Source organism: Ammospiza caudacuta, unplaced genomic scaffold (genome assembly GCF_027887145.1).
Source record: "Ammospiza caudacuta isolate bAmmCau1 unplaced genomic scaffold, bAmmCau1.pri scaffold_39, whole genome shotgun sequence".
Classification (NCBI taxonomy): Eukaryota; Metazoa; Chordata; class Aves; order Passeriformes; family Passerellidae; genus Ammospiza; species Ammospiza caudacuta.
The window spans coordinates 3,950,331-3,964,140 of record NW_026683124.1 but is presented as its reverse complement, the minus strand read 5'-3'; positions in this window follow the sequence as shown (position 1 = coordinate 3,964,140).

Here is a 13,810-nt window from a genome sequence, read left to right as displayed (position 1 = left end):
GGGGAGAATTGAATCTCTTCTGGCAAGGCATGGGTCTGCCATACAAACAGCCACAAGCTACGAAGGGCTGGTTCATCAGGGATAGAAAAGTGAACAGTACCTTTTGAAAGAGTCCAGCTTGCTCTGGCCAGCTCCACAGGTCTGCTGCTCTTTTCCATCATCTTTCCTGATGGTTTTCCAGAAGAAAGATTCTCTTTGTGGTCAGCCTTGGCTGTGAACTCTGTCCAAATCAGGATCTTCGGTTCTTCAGCTCCTGGCTTGAATCCACTTTCTGAGGTCACTTCAAAGCAACCCTCAAATGCTACACATACAGGATTTTTACCCAGTGCAGCAATTTTGCTCCTCTGGTCTTATCAGATTAATTTTTGCTCTGACACGAGGGGTCACCAGATATTACAGCGGCCTGTGTGGGTCGCAGTTGGTGAGAGAGAGACGGTGAATCTTGTATCTTGATCAGAAGGCTTATTTATTAATATATGATATATAATACATTATTACTATACTAATAGAATATAGAGAGAGGTTTGCAGAGCTGCTAGCTAAGCTAAGAATAGATAGAAAAGAATCCACAACAAAGTTGTGTCCAGGGACTCAGTCCCCTGGCTTGCACTGATGATTGGCCCTTAATTATAAACATAGAAAATGAGCCAATCAAGGTGAATCCTATTGCATTCCACAGCAGCTGATAATAATTGTTTACCTTCTCTTCGGGGGCCTCTGGCTCCCGAAGACACAGAAATATGAAAGAAAAGGATTTCTGTGGAGAAATGTCTGCGACAGAGGGTTTGGGGAAATGCAAGACATTTATTGCCCATTTTGCCACTGTGTTTTTACAATATGCACCCAAGTCCCATTAATGATTTGGTGTGCTCTGGTGGCTGTTGCCCCTAAGGCGGAGAAGGAGAAAAATGGGCAGCTAGATGTCCAAAGTAGAAAGGAGTTTATATGGATGCTTTAAGTTAATTCTAAGAGATCGTGACAAAATATTTTCAAAGAACAAATTAAAATCAATCATGAGGTGGATCATTAAAAATTTTCCAGATGCCTCTGCTGATGAAATCCATACCACTGAATTTTAGGACTAAGTGGGACTTAAACTGTTCAAGCTTTCGATCAAAAGGGAGCCCATTGCAGCCCACATGCTCCCCATCTTCCATACCATCCTTGAGATCCTTCACCAGCAAGCAATGTCTCAAAAACTCAATCCGTTGGTCACTCCTAACACAGAGCCTCCCCTCAAACATGCCTTTCTCAGACCTTCCACAATGGTCCAAGATGGCAACAGCCTCGTGGTCTTGGAATATCATGCCCTGGAGACTCAAGATGGAAGGAGCCTGAATGTGGCTTGGGAGCCTGTTATGGTTTGGGCCTGGCAAAGCCAGAGCCCCCATGAGTCTACCGTCTACCTGATATCTGCTGTGAGATGTGAGCAGGAATAAGCAAAGCAGGCTCCAACTTAAACATAAAGAAAAGTTTATTAACTGAACTACACACAATTACTAAACTACACACAATTACTAAACTACACACACACAAAAGAAAAAGAAATCACAAGGAGAATGAAAACTACACAGAAACACTTCCCCCTCCTCCTCCAGATCCTAGTACAATTCATCTCCCAAAATTATCCACACTCGGTCTGGCATCGCCCTTTAGAAAATCAAATCTTCAGCTTATGAAGAGTAGACGGAGTCCTTCCTTGTACCACGGACTTCTTGTCACAATTAGCACCGCCCGGAGTCCTGCTATCTCGTGACATCTCCTTTCCATGCCAAGGTGCTCTCACCACCAGGCATGGGATGAGGCAGAGGCCTGCTTTCAGGGTGGGCCTTTTAAGGATGCCTCGTCTCGTTCCAAGCAGAGCACACTCTCATCTCTGGGACCTTTGTCCCCCCCATTTCTTCTATACCCCCTGGGGCCGAGGGGTCTCAACATCGAACTCTCCTGGCTCCGAGCCTCCGCTTCCCCCTGCAATGCAGCCTCTGTATCACTAGGAGACAGTCCATGGATCTACAACAAAAGAGTCCAGCAAAGTTGCCACTCCATCTTCCCCCATTCCTTCAACATCTCTCTTTCTCTTTGCCAGACCCCCTTACTGACCTATTTCTTCCTTCATCTTCCACCCTTATCCCTTTTCTAGGAAAGGTAATGTTCCGTGAAGTTCTCACTATCCACAAGGGTTAAAGGCTCTCTCAGGCCGCTGGGCTGCTCGCTGCCCCCCCTTTCTCCTCCCAGCCGTGCTGCCAGCACATGATATCAAGTTTCAAGATAACAGTTCCAGCACAGGCTGCATTCTCTCAGTCTCCAAAAGGGGGGGGGGGGGGGGGGGGGAATAAACAGGTCGCTCGATGCTCCCCCACCCTTCCACCGAATCCGGGCCTACCGTAGATGGGCCATGTGGCTTTCCCCTCCCCCAGCCCAGCCAGCAACTGGGCCGGGGGAGGGAGACCCAACTCCTTCACGCCGGAAATCCCAAGAGGGCTCTGAAGGACAAGAGCCCTGCTTTTAACTCCTTGGGTTTGTGGTCTCAAGAGGCGGATACAATACCCCACTGGTAAAACCAGGTGCTCATCTTAAAATCCGACCGCCCATTGGTGACCACAGCAAAAACAACATATCCCAGATGTCCCATTTCCGGTCAAACCATGACAAGAGAGAAAAATGGGGCGAAAATGGGAGGAATAATAGGAAAAAATGTGGGGAAAATGGGTGGGAAATGGGATGAAAAAATAGGAAAAAAACAGGGAAAAATTGGGAAAAAATGGGGAAAAATAGGAAAAAAAACAGGGAAAAATGGGGGAAATGGGAGGAAAAAATGTGGGAAAAATGGGGAAAAAATAGGAAAAAAACAGGGGAAAATAGGTGGAAAAATGTGGGAAAAATGGGGAAAAAATAGGAAAAAAACCATGGAAAAATGGGGGGAAAATGGGGAAACAACAGGAAAAAATGTGGGAAAAATAGGGGGGAAATGAGGAAAAAAAAAGGAAAAAAGCCAGGGGAAAATGGGGGGGGGGGAATGGGGAAAAAATAGGAAAAATGGGGGAAAAATGGGGGGAAAATAGGACGAAAAAACAGAAAAAATGTGGGAAAAAATGTGGGAAAATGGGGAAAAATTGGGAAAAATGGAGGGAAATTGGAAAAAGGGTGATGAAATGAAAAGAACTGCAGAAAAATGGGGAAAATGGGGGAAACCAGGGAAAAATGGGGGAAACCAGGGAAAATCGGGGGGGGGGAAAGGGAAAAACTAGGGGGAAATGAGAAAAAAAATAGGGGAAAAAGGGGGAAAAAGGGAGGGGAAAAGAGAGAAAAATAGGAAAAAATGGTGAAAATGGAAAAATAGTGAAAAAATGGGGAAAATTGGGTGGAAAGTGGTGAAAATATTGAGGGGAAATGGTGAAAAATGGGTTTAAAATGGTGAAAATGGGTTAAAAATGGTGAAAATTGGGTTAAAAATTGTGAAAATGGGTGAGGGACATCAAGATGGAGCCCGAGGACACCGAGGGTGACAATGCCAGCCCAGGAACGGCCTTGGAGACACCGAGGGAGGCAATGCCACTCCAGGAGTGGCCTTGGGGACACCGAGGGTGACAATGCCAGCCCAGGAATGGCCTTGGGGACACCGAGGGTGACAATGCCAGCCCAGGAACGGCCTTGGGGACACCAGGATGGGCTGAGGGACACCAAAGTGGCCTCGGGGAGAACGATGGCCCCGAGGTCTCCTCTGATGTCCCCAAGGTCCCCAAGGTCTCCAATGTCCCCAGATGTCCCCAAGGTCCCCAAGGTCCTCAGATGTCCCCAAGGTCCCATCATCCCAACATCTCCAATGTCCCCAAGGTCCCCAATGTGCCATCACCCCAACATCTCCAGTGTCCCCAGTGTCCCATCACCCCAACATTTCCAGTGTCCCCAATGTCCCCAATGTCCAAACATCTCCAATGTCCCCAAGGTTTCCAATGTCCCCAACGTCCCATCACCCCAACATCTCCAAGGTCCCCAACATCTCCAGTGTCCCCAATGTCCCATCACCCCAACATCTCCAATGTCCAAACATCTCCAAGGTCCCCAAGGTTTCCAATGTCCCCAAGGTCCCCATCACCCCAACATCTCCAAGGTCCCCAAGGTTTCCAATGTCCCCAAGGTCCCCATCACCCCAACATCTCCAAGGTCCCCAACATCTCCAATGTGCCCAACAACCTCCATATTCCCAAAGTCCCCAACATCCTCAAGATTCCCAAGGTCTCCAACATCTCCAACATCTCCAAGGCCCCCAGTGTCCCCAAGCTCCCCAAGGTCCCCAAGATCCCCATCACCCCAACATCTCCAACATCTCCAAGGTCCCCAAGGTCTCCAAGGTCTCCTCACTCGTGTCCCCTCTCCCCCAGGCTCATCCCCGGTGTCCTGCCACCCCGTCCTGGCGGGTGACGCGCTGCTCCTGGTGGTGGCCCAGCTGCCCCGGGTGTTCCTGTGGGGCGCCGGTGGCTTCGCGCCGCACGCGGACATCCTGCACAGGGACGTCCCACACAGGGACATCCCACACAGGGACATCCCGCACAGGGACATCAGGCACATGGACATCCCGCACAGGGACATCCCGCACAGGGACATCCCGCACGGGGACATCCCACACATCCTGCACAGGGACATCCCACACGTGGACATCCCGTCATGGGGACATCCCGCACAGGGACATCCCGCACGGGGACATCCCGCACAGGGACATCCCACACGCGGACATCCCGCACAGGGACATCCCGCACAGGGACATCCCGCACGGGGACCTCCCGCACATGGACATCCCGTCATGGGGACATCCCGCACGGGGACATCCCGCACGTGGACATGTGGTTATGGGTGTCCATCAAGATCATGGGAGTAACCAGGGTCATGGTGTTATGGGGGTCCATCAGGGCCATGTGGTTATGGGGTTATGGAGGTCCATCAAGGCTATGGGGTTATGGGGGTCCATCAGGGTCATGGGGGTCCATCAGGGTCATGAGGGTCCATCAAAGTCATGGTGGGTCAGCAGGATCATGGGGTTATGCAGTTCCCTCAGGGTCATGGGGTTATGGGGGTCCATCAAGGTCATGTGATTATGGGGGTCAATCAGGGTCATGGGGGTCCATCAAGGTCCTCGGGGTCCATCAAGGTCATGGGGTTATGGAGGTCCATCAGGGTGATGTGGTTATGGAGGTCCATCAAGGTTATGGGGTTATGGAGGTCCATCATGGTTATGGGTTATGGGGTTCCATCAGGGTTATGGGATCATGGGCTTATGGGGGTCCATCATGGTTATGGGGTTATGGGGTTCCATCAAGGCCATGGGGTTGTGGAGGTCCATCATGATTATGGGATCATAGGGTTATGGGGGTCTATCAGGGTCATGGGTCCAGGGGGTTCCATCAGGGTTATGGGATCATGGGGTTCCATGAGGGTCATGTGGTTATGAAGGTCCATCAGGGGCATGGGGGTCCATCAGGGTCATGAGGGTCCATCAAGGTCATGGTGGGTCAGCAGGATCATGGGGTCATGGGGGTGCATGGAGGTCATGGGGTTATGCAGTTCCATCAGGGTCATGTGGTTATGGAGGTCCATCAGGGTCATGTGGTTATGGGGTCCATCATGGTTATGGAGTTATGGGGTTCCATCAAGGTCATGGGGTCATGGGGGTTCATCATGGTTATGGGGTAATGGAGTTCCATCATGGCTATGGGGTTATGGGGGTCCATCAGGGTGATGTGGTTATGGAGTTCCATCAAGGTCATGGGGTCATGGAGTTCCATCAAGGCCGTGTGGTTATGGAGCTCCATCAGGGTCATGGGGGTACATGGAGGTCATGGGGTTATGCAGTTCCATCCAGGTCATGGGGTCATGGGGTTCCATCAAGGTCATGGGGTCATGGGGGTCACCAGAATCATGCTCGGCCACCATGGTCATGATGGTCACCACATGGCCACGGGGGCCAACTGGGGTCACGTGAGCCACCTCTGACCCCCTGACCCCATGTGCAGGAAGGTGATGGTGCTGGGAGGGCTCTAACCCCACCCAACCCAAACACCCCATGGTCCCACCACCCATCTCATGGGCCCACTGCTGACCCCATGGTCCCACCACCCATCTCATGGGCCCACTGCTGACCCCATGGTCCCACCACCACCCCATCGTCCCACCACCCATCCCATGGTCCCACCACTGAGCACAAAACCCATCCCACCCAACCCAACTCAACCCAACCCAACCCAACCCAACTCAACCCAACCCAACCCAACCCAACCCAACCCATGGTTGTATCACCACCCCATGGTCCCATCACCCATCCCATGGTCCCATCATCCATCCCATGGTCCCACCACTGATCTCATCATGTCCAGGAGATACGCTGGGGCACTCCAACCCAACCCAACCCATCCAACCCAACTGAACTCAACCATCTCATGGTCCCATCACCATCCCACGGTCCCACCACCCATCTCATGGTCCCACCACCCATTCCCTGGTCTCACCACAGATCCCATGACCCCACCACTGATCCCATGGTCCCACCACTGACCCCAAAACCCACCCCAACCCAACCAACCCAACCCAACCCAACCCAACCAACCCAACCCAACCAACCCAACCCAACCCAACCCAACCAACCCAACCAACCCAACCCAACCCAACCCAACCAACCCAACCCAACCAACCCAACCCAACCAACCCAACCCAACCCAACCAACCCAACCCAGCCCAACCAACCCAACCCAACTCAACCCAACCAACCCAACCCACCCAACCCAACCCAACCCAACTCAACCAACCCAACCCAACCCAACCAACCCAACCCAACCCAACCCAACCCAACTCAACCAACCCAACCAACCCAACCAACCCAACCAACCCAACCCAACCAACCCAACCCAACCAACCCAACCCAACCAACCCAACCAACCCAACCCAACCCAACCAACCCAACCCAACCAACCCAACCCAACCCAACCCACCCAACCCAACCCAACCCAACTCAACCAACCCAACCCAACCCAACCCAACCAACCCAACCCAACCAACCCAACCAACCCAACCCAACCCAATCAACCATGGTCCCACCACCCATCCCATGACCCATCACCCATGCTATGGTCCCATCACCACCCCATGGTCCCATCACCACCCCATGGTCCCACCACCACCCCATGACCCATCATCCATCCCATGGTCCCAGCACTGATCCCATGGTCCCACCACCATCTCATGACCCCACCACCATCTCATGACCCCCCTGGTGCCCTGGTGATGCTCTGGGAGGGCTCCAACCCAACCCAATGAACCCACCCCATGGTCCCACCACCCACCCCATGGTCCCACCACCCACCCCATGACCCATCATCCATTCCATGGTCCCACCACCATCTCGTGGTCCCACCTCACGCCCAGGTGATGCGCTGCGAGGGCTCCAAGGCCACCACCAGCTTCAGGGGCGCCACGCAGATCTACACCCACGTCACCGAGGACATCAGCACCTAGGGGACCTGTGGTGGTGGCATCTGGAGGGACGTGGGGGTGGTGGCCACCATGATGTTTTGGAGATGGGGACATTAAGAAACACCTGGGGACATCTGGAGGGACGTGGGGGTGGTGGCCACCACGGTCTTGTGGAGATGGGGACATCAGGGACACCTGGGAACACATGGTGGCATCTGGAAGGACGTGGGGACGGTGGCCACCATGATCTTGTGGAGATGGGGACATCAGGAGACACCTGGGGACATCTGGAGGGACGTGGGCATGGTGGCCACCACGTCACCATGGAGATGGGGACATCAGGGGACATCAGGGGACACATGGTGGTGGCATCTGGAGGGACGTGGGGACAGTGGCCACCACATCACCATGGAGATGGGGACATTCTGGGGACATCAGAGACATCAGGGGACACGTGGTGGCATCTGGAGGGACGTGGGGACGGTGGCCACCATGATGTTGTGGAGATGTGGACATTCTGGGGACACCGTGGGGACACCGTGGGGACGTTGCTGCCGCCACCGCGGCCTCGTGCGGCTGCAGGGACCGGGGGACGTCCCCTGGGCTCGGTCACCCGAGGGACGCGGGGACATCGGGGAGCGGACACAGCCGGACCTGGGGCCACCCTCACCCCCTGTCCCCACGGCCACCGGTGACCCGATGTCCCCAAGGGCCACCAATGACCCGATGTCCCCAAGGCCACCCTCACCCCCTGTCCCCACTGCCACCGGTGACCCAATGTCCCCACGGCCACCGGTGTCCCGATGTCCCCAAGGCCACCAATGACCCGATGTCCCCACGGCCACCCTCACCCCAATGTCCCCAAGGCCAGCCTCACTCAATGTCCCCAAGGCCACCGGTGACTCAGTGTCCCCAGAGCCACTGTCACCTTGATGTCCCCTCCTGGTGCCACCATGGCCTCAGTGTCCCCAAGGCCACCATCACTCAATGTCCCCTCCTGGTGCCACCATCGTCCTGATGTCCCCAAGGCCACCACCCCTGCCCCGATGTCCCCACAGTCGCTGTCACCCCGATGTCACCCTGGGCTTTGTGTCCCCTCCTGGTGCCACCACTGACCCGATGTCCCCAAGGCCACCACTGACCCAAGGTCCCCTCCTGGTGCCACCATGGCCCCAGTGTCCCCAAATCCACTCATGTCCCAGTGTCCCCAAGGCCACCATTGTCACCTCAGTGTCACCGCTGCCCTCGTGTCCTCTTCCGGTGCCACCATCGCCTCAGTGTCCCCACGGCCACCAATGACCCGGTGTCCCCAAGGCCACCATCACTCAATGTCCCCAAGGCCTTGTGTCCCCTCCTGGTGTCACCAATGACCCGATGTCCCCTAGGCCACCATCACCTCAGTGTCCCCAAGGCCACCATCACCTCCCAGTGTCACCCTTGGCATTGTGTCATTCTCTGGTGCCACCATGGCCCCGATGTCCCCAAGGCCACCATTGTCACCTCAGTGTCACCGCTGCTCTCACATCCTCTTCTGGTGCCACCATCACCCCAGTGTCCCCAAGGCCACCCTCACCTTGATGTCCCCAAGGCCACCATCATTGACCTGATGTCCCCAAGGCCACCACCCCTGCCCCGATGTCCCCACAGTCGCTGTCACCCCGATGTCACCCTTGGCTTTGTGACACTCTCTGGTGCCACCAATGTCCTGATGTCCCCAAGGCCACCATTGTCACCTCAGTGTCACCGCTGCCCTCGTGTCCTCTTCCGGTGCCACCATCGCCTCAGTGTCCCCAAGGCCACCAATGGCCCGATGTCCCCAAGGCCATGATGGCCCCGATGTCCCCTCCCGGTGCCACCGCTGTCCCCGTGTCCCCTCCCCCAGTGACCAAAATCCCATTTTTTCAACCATTTTTATTCATTGCCTTTGCTGGGGACATTTGGGGACATTTTGGGGACATTTTGGGGACATTTGGGGCCCTTTGGGGACATTTGGGGACATTTGGGGCCATTTTGGGGACATTTTGGGGACATTTGGGGACATTTGGGGACACTTTGGGGCCCTCCCAGTTTGTCCCAGTTTGTCACTCACCGTACTGGAACGGACTGGAGGCACCTGGGGGGGAGGGGAGGGGTCAGAGACCAGTACGGACCAGTATGGACCAGTATGGACCGGTATGGACCAGTATGGACCAGTATGGACCAGTATAAACCAGTATGGACCAGTATGGACCAGTATGGACCAGTATGGACCAGTATGGACCAGAGTGGACCAGAGTGGACCAATATGGACCAGTATGGACCAGAATGGACCAGTATAAACCAGTATGGACCAGTAAAAACCAGTATGGACCAGTATAAACCAGTATGGACCAGTACGGACCCTCCCTCCCAGTATAAACCAGTATCCCCAGTTTGTCCCAGTCCCTCCCAGTATGACCCAATCCATCCCAGTTCCCTCCCAGTATAAACCAGTCCCTCCCAGTTTGTCCCAGTTCATCCCAATCCATCCCAGTTCCCTCCCAGTATAACCCAAATCCCTCCCAGTTTGTCCCAGTTCCCTCCCAGTATAAACCAGTCCATCCCAATTCCCTCCCAATTCCCTCCCAGGTCCTTCCCAGTATAACCCAGTCCCTCCCAGTTAATCCCAGTTTATCCCAGTAACCCCAAAACCATCCCAGTTCAGACCAGTTTGTCCCAGTTCCGCCCAGTAACCCCCAAATTCCCTCCCAGTGCCCTCCCAGTATAAACCAGTACCCCCCAGTCCCTCCCAGTCCATCCCAGTTCCTCCCAGTTTGTCCCAATTCCCTCCCAGTATAACCCAGTTCCATCCCAGTTCCATCCCAGTTCAATCCCAGTTCAATCCCAGTCCCTTCCCAGTTCCTCTGTCTCCCCCACTCCCTCCCAGTTCCCTCCCAGTATAAACCAGTATCTCCCAGTCCCTCCCAATCCTCCCTCAGTTCCCTCCCAGTCCTTCCCAGTTCCCTCCCAGTTCATCCCAGTTCACCCCAGTTCCATCCCAGTTCCCTCCCAGTCCATCCCAGTTTGTCCCAGTTCCTCCCAGTATCACCAGTGCCCGCAGCCGCTCTCGCTCCATTCCGTGACCTTTGAGGGAACTGGGACAGACTGGGACGGACTGGGAGGGAACTGGGAGGGACTGGGACAGACTGGGAGGGAACTGGGAGGGACTGGGACAGACTGGGAGCGACTGGGATGGTTTTGGGGTTACTGGGATAAATTGGGATGGACTGTGAGGGACTGGGAGGGAACTGGGACAGACTAGCGGATACTGGTTTATACTGGGAGGGACTGGAAGGAATTGAGGGATACTGGGAGGAGGGAATGGGACAGACTGGGACAAACTGGGGGCAACTGGGAGGGAACTGGGACAAACTGGGAGGGACTGGGGGGAACTGGGAGGGACTGGGAGGGACTGGGGGGAACTGGGAGGGACTGGGAGGGTATTGGGACAAACTGGGAGGGGACTGGTTTATACTGGGAGGGCACTGGGAGGGACTGGGTCATAATGGGAGGGAACTGGGATGGACTGGGAGGGAACTGGGAGGGACTGGGATGGTTTTGGGGTTACTGGGACAAACTGGGAGGGAACTGGGAGGGAACTGGGGCAACTGGGGGAGAATTGGGACGGACTGGGATATACTGGGAAGGGACTGGGATAAACTGGGATAAACTGGGAGGGGATTGGGATGGACTGGGAGGGAACTGGGACGGACTGGAGGGATACTGGGAGGGACTGGGACAGACTGGGAGGGGATTGAGGGATACTGGGAGGAGGGAATGGGACAGACTGGGACAAACTGGGGGATACTGGGAGGGAACTGGGACAAACTGGGAAGGACTGGGGGGAACTGGGAAGGGACTGGGACAAACTGGGGGGGGACAGGAGAGGAACTGGGACAAACTGGGAGGGGACTGGGAGGGACTGGGAGGGAACTGGGTTATACTGGGAGGGACTGGGAGGGAACTGGGAGGGACTGGGTTATACTGGGAGGGGACTGGGGCTGGGTGAGTCACTGGGATTCCTGAGCAGGGTGGGACTGGAACAAACTGGGACAAACTGGGGGGGACTGGGATAGACTGGGAGTTACTGGGATGGACTGGGGAGCACTGGGGGGGTTACTGGGAATTACTGGGATGAACTGGGGAGTTACTGGGAGTTACTGGGGGGTTACTGGGAGTTACTGAGAGTTACTGGGGGGTTACTGGGAGGGACTGGGAGTTACTGGGATGGACTGGGAGGGACTGGGAGGGACTGGGAGTTAATGGGAAGTTACTGGGAGGTTACTGGGAGTTACTGGGATGAACTGGGATGAACTGGGGCCCCACGCACCTTCCCAGAGCAGCCGCTGGAACTGGAAATGGGGGGGGGGGAACTGGGAGGAGGCGGGGCCAATAGAGAGGGCGGGGCCAAGGAAAGAAAGGGCGTGGCCAAGGGAAGAAGGGGCTTGGTAATAGAAGGGGCGGGGGTAGAGCTGAGGAGGGGCAGGGGAGGGACTGGGACAAACTGGGGCATACTGGGATGGACTGGGAGGGACTGGGACATACTGGGACTGAGAGGATGGACTGAGAGGCACTGGAGGGTTAAAGGGGCTGTTCCCGCCTCCACCGCCTGCCATTGGCTGACACTCCCGCCCGTCACTTGCTGAGACCAATCAGCGCCCGGGAACATGACCTTGGGGCGGGGCCTGGAGGCGGTGCCATTTTAGAAACTTTTAGCCTTCAACTCCCATCATGCACCGCAACCCTATAGACGCCTAATGGAGCCGGGCCTACAGCTCCCGTCGTGCCCCGCGGCCCAATAGACCCTAATGGAGCCGGGCCTACAGCTCCCGTCATGCCCCGCGCTCCCCACAGCGCCCGTTATCGCCTTCCCGTGCCCCATTGGCGCCCCCAGACCCTGCGGGACCCCCGGCTGCCCCCCAGAGCTCACCCGGGACCCCCAAACGCCTCCTGAGACCCCAAGCGCCCCAGGGCACGCAGAGGCCTCTGAGTGCCGCTTTCGGGCCTACATCTCCCGTCATCCCCCGCGGCCACAGAGCCCCCTCATGGCCGAGTTCCAGCCCTGCCACTCCCGTTCACGTCCCGCGCCCCAAGGAGACCCCTCAGAGCCCCCTCAGGTGACCCCCAAGGGCGCTCCGAGCCCACAGGGTGCCCCCAGAGGCCCTCCCGGACCCCCAAACCCTTCTCACAGCCACTTCTGGGACTACAGCTCCCATTGTGCCCCGCGGCCCTTTTAAGCACTATTAAAGCAGCGCCTCTATCCCCCATGATGCCCCGTGGCCTGATTAAAACAAAGCCTTCATCTCCTGTGATGCACCGGGGCTCTAATAAAGCAGCGCCAACAACTCCCATCATCCCCTGGGCCCCATAGATCCCTATTATATCCGTGCATACATCTCCCATCATCCCCCCCGCTCCATAGAGCCTCATTATACACGGGCCTCCATAGAGCTCTATTATACCCGTGCCTACATCTCCCATCATCCCCCGTGCTCCATAGAGCCCCGTTATACACAGGCCTCTGTGGTAGCTAGGGAAGAGGCGCTGCGGAAGATGACGGGATGTGACGGAAAGGCAGGACCCTCGGTTTCCCGTAGATAAGACCCCCTGGTACTCATAGATAAGAAACTAACAATAGGAATGTAGCTCCACTAACAAGGAGAGTGCTGTCACAGCAACTCTCTATCCCTTACCCAGCAACTTTCCACTCCTTACCCAGTACTTTTCCATTCCCTACTAACTATAGATAAGAAAGACAAACCCCTTTTTGACGTAGAGACCCCCAAGACTATAAGACCCCAGAAGAAGAAGTAATAAACGCCATTTGACCGTCCACCACATTGGTGTCTGCGTGTGTCATTGGCCTGAACGGCCCTAGAGAGAGAGGGCTGTCGAGCTGTACCTCAGAACCAGGTCGCCTGCCTTGGAATAGAAGGCAACAGGCCTCCAACTCCCATCATGCCCCGTGCTCCACAGAGCTCATTATACCCGCACTTCCAACTCCCATCATCCCCCGCGCCCCATAGATCCCTATTATATCCGTGCATACAACTCCCATCATCCCCTGAGTCTTTTAGAGCTCTATCATACCCGCGCATACAACTCCCATCATCCCTCACGCCCTACAGATCCCTCTTATACCCGCGCCTACATCTCCCATCATGCCCCGCGCCCCATTGAGCCCCATTATACCCGCGCCCACATCTCCATTATATCCGCGCCTCCAACTCCCATCATGCCCCGCGCCCCACAGATCGCCGTTAATTCCCTCCCACACCCCAAAAACCCCCCAAAACAACGAAAAAACCCCAAATTTCTTTGACCACCAACA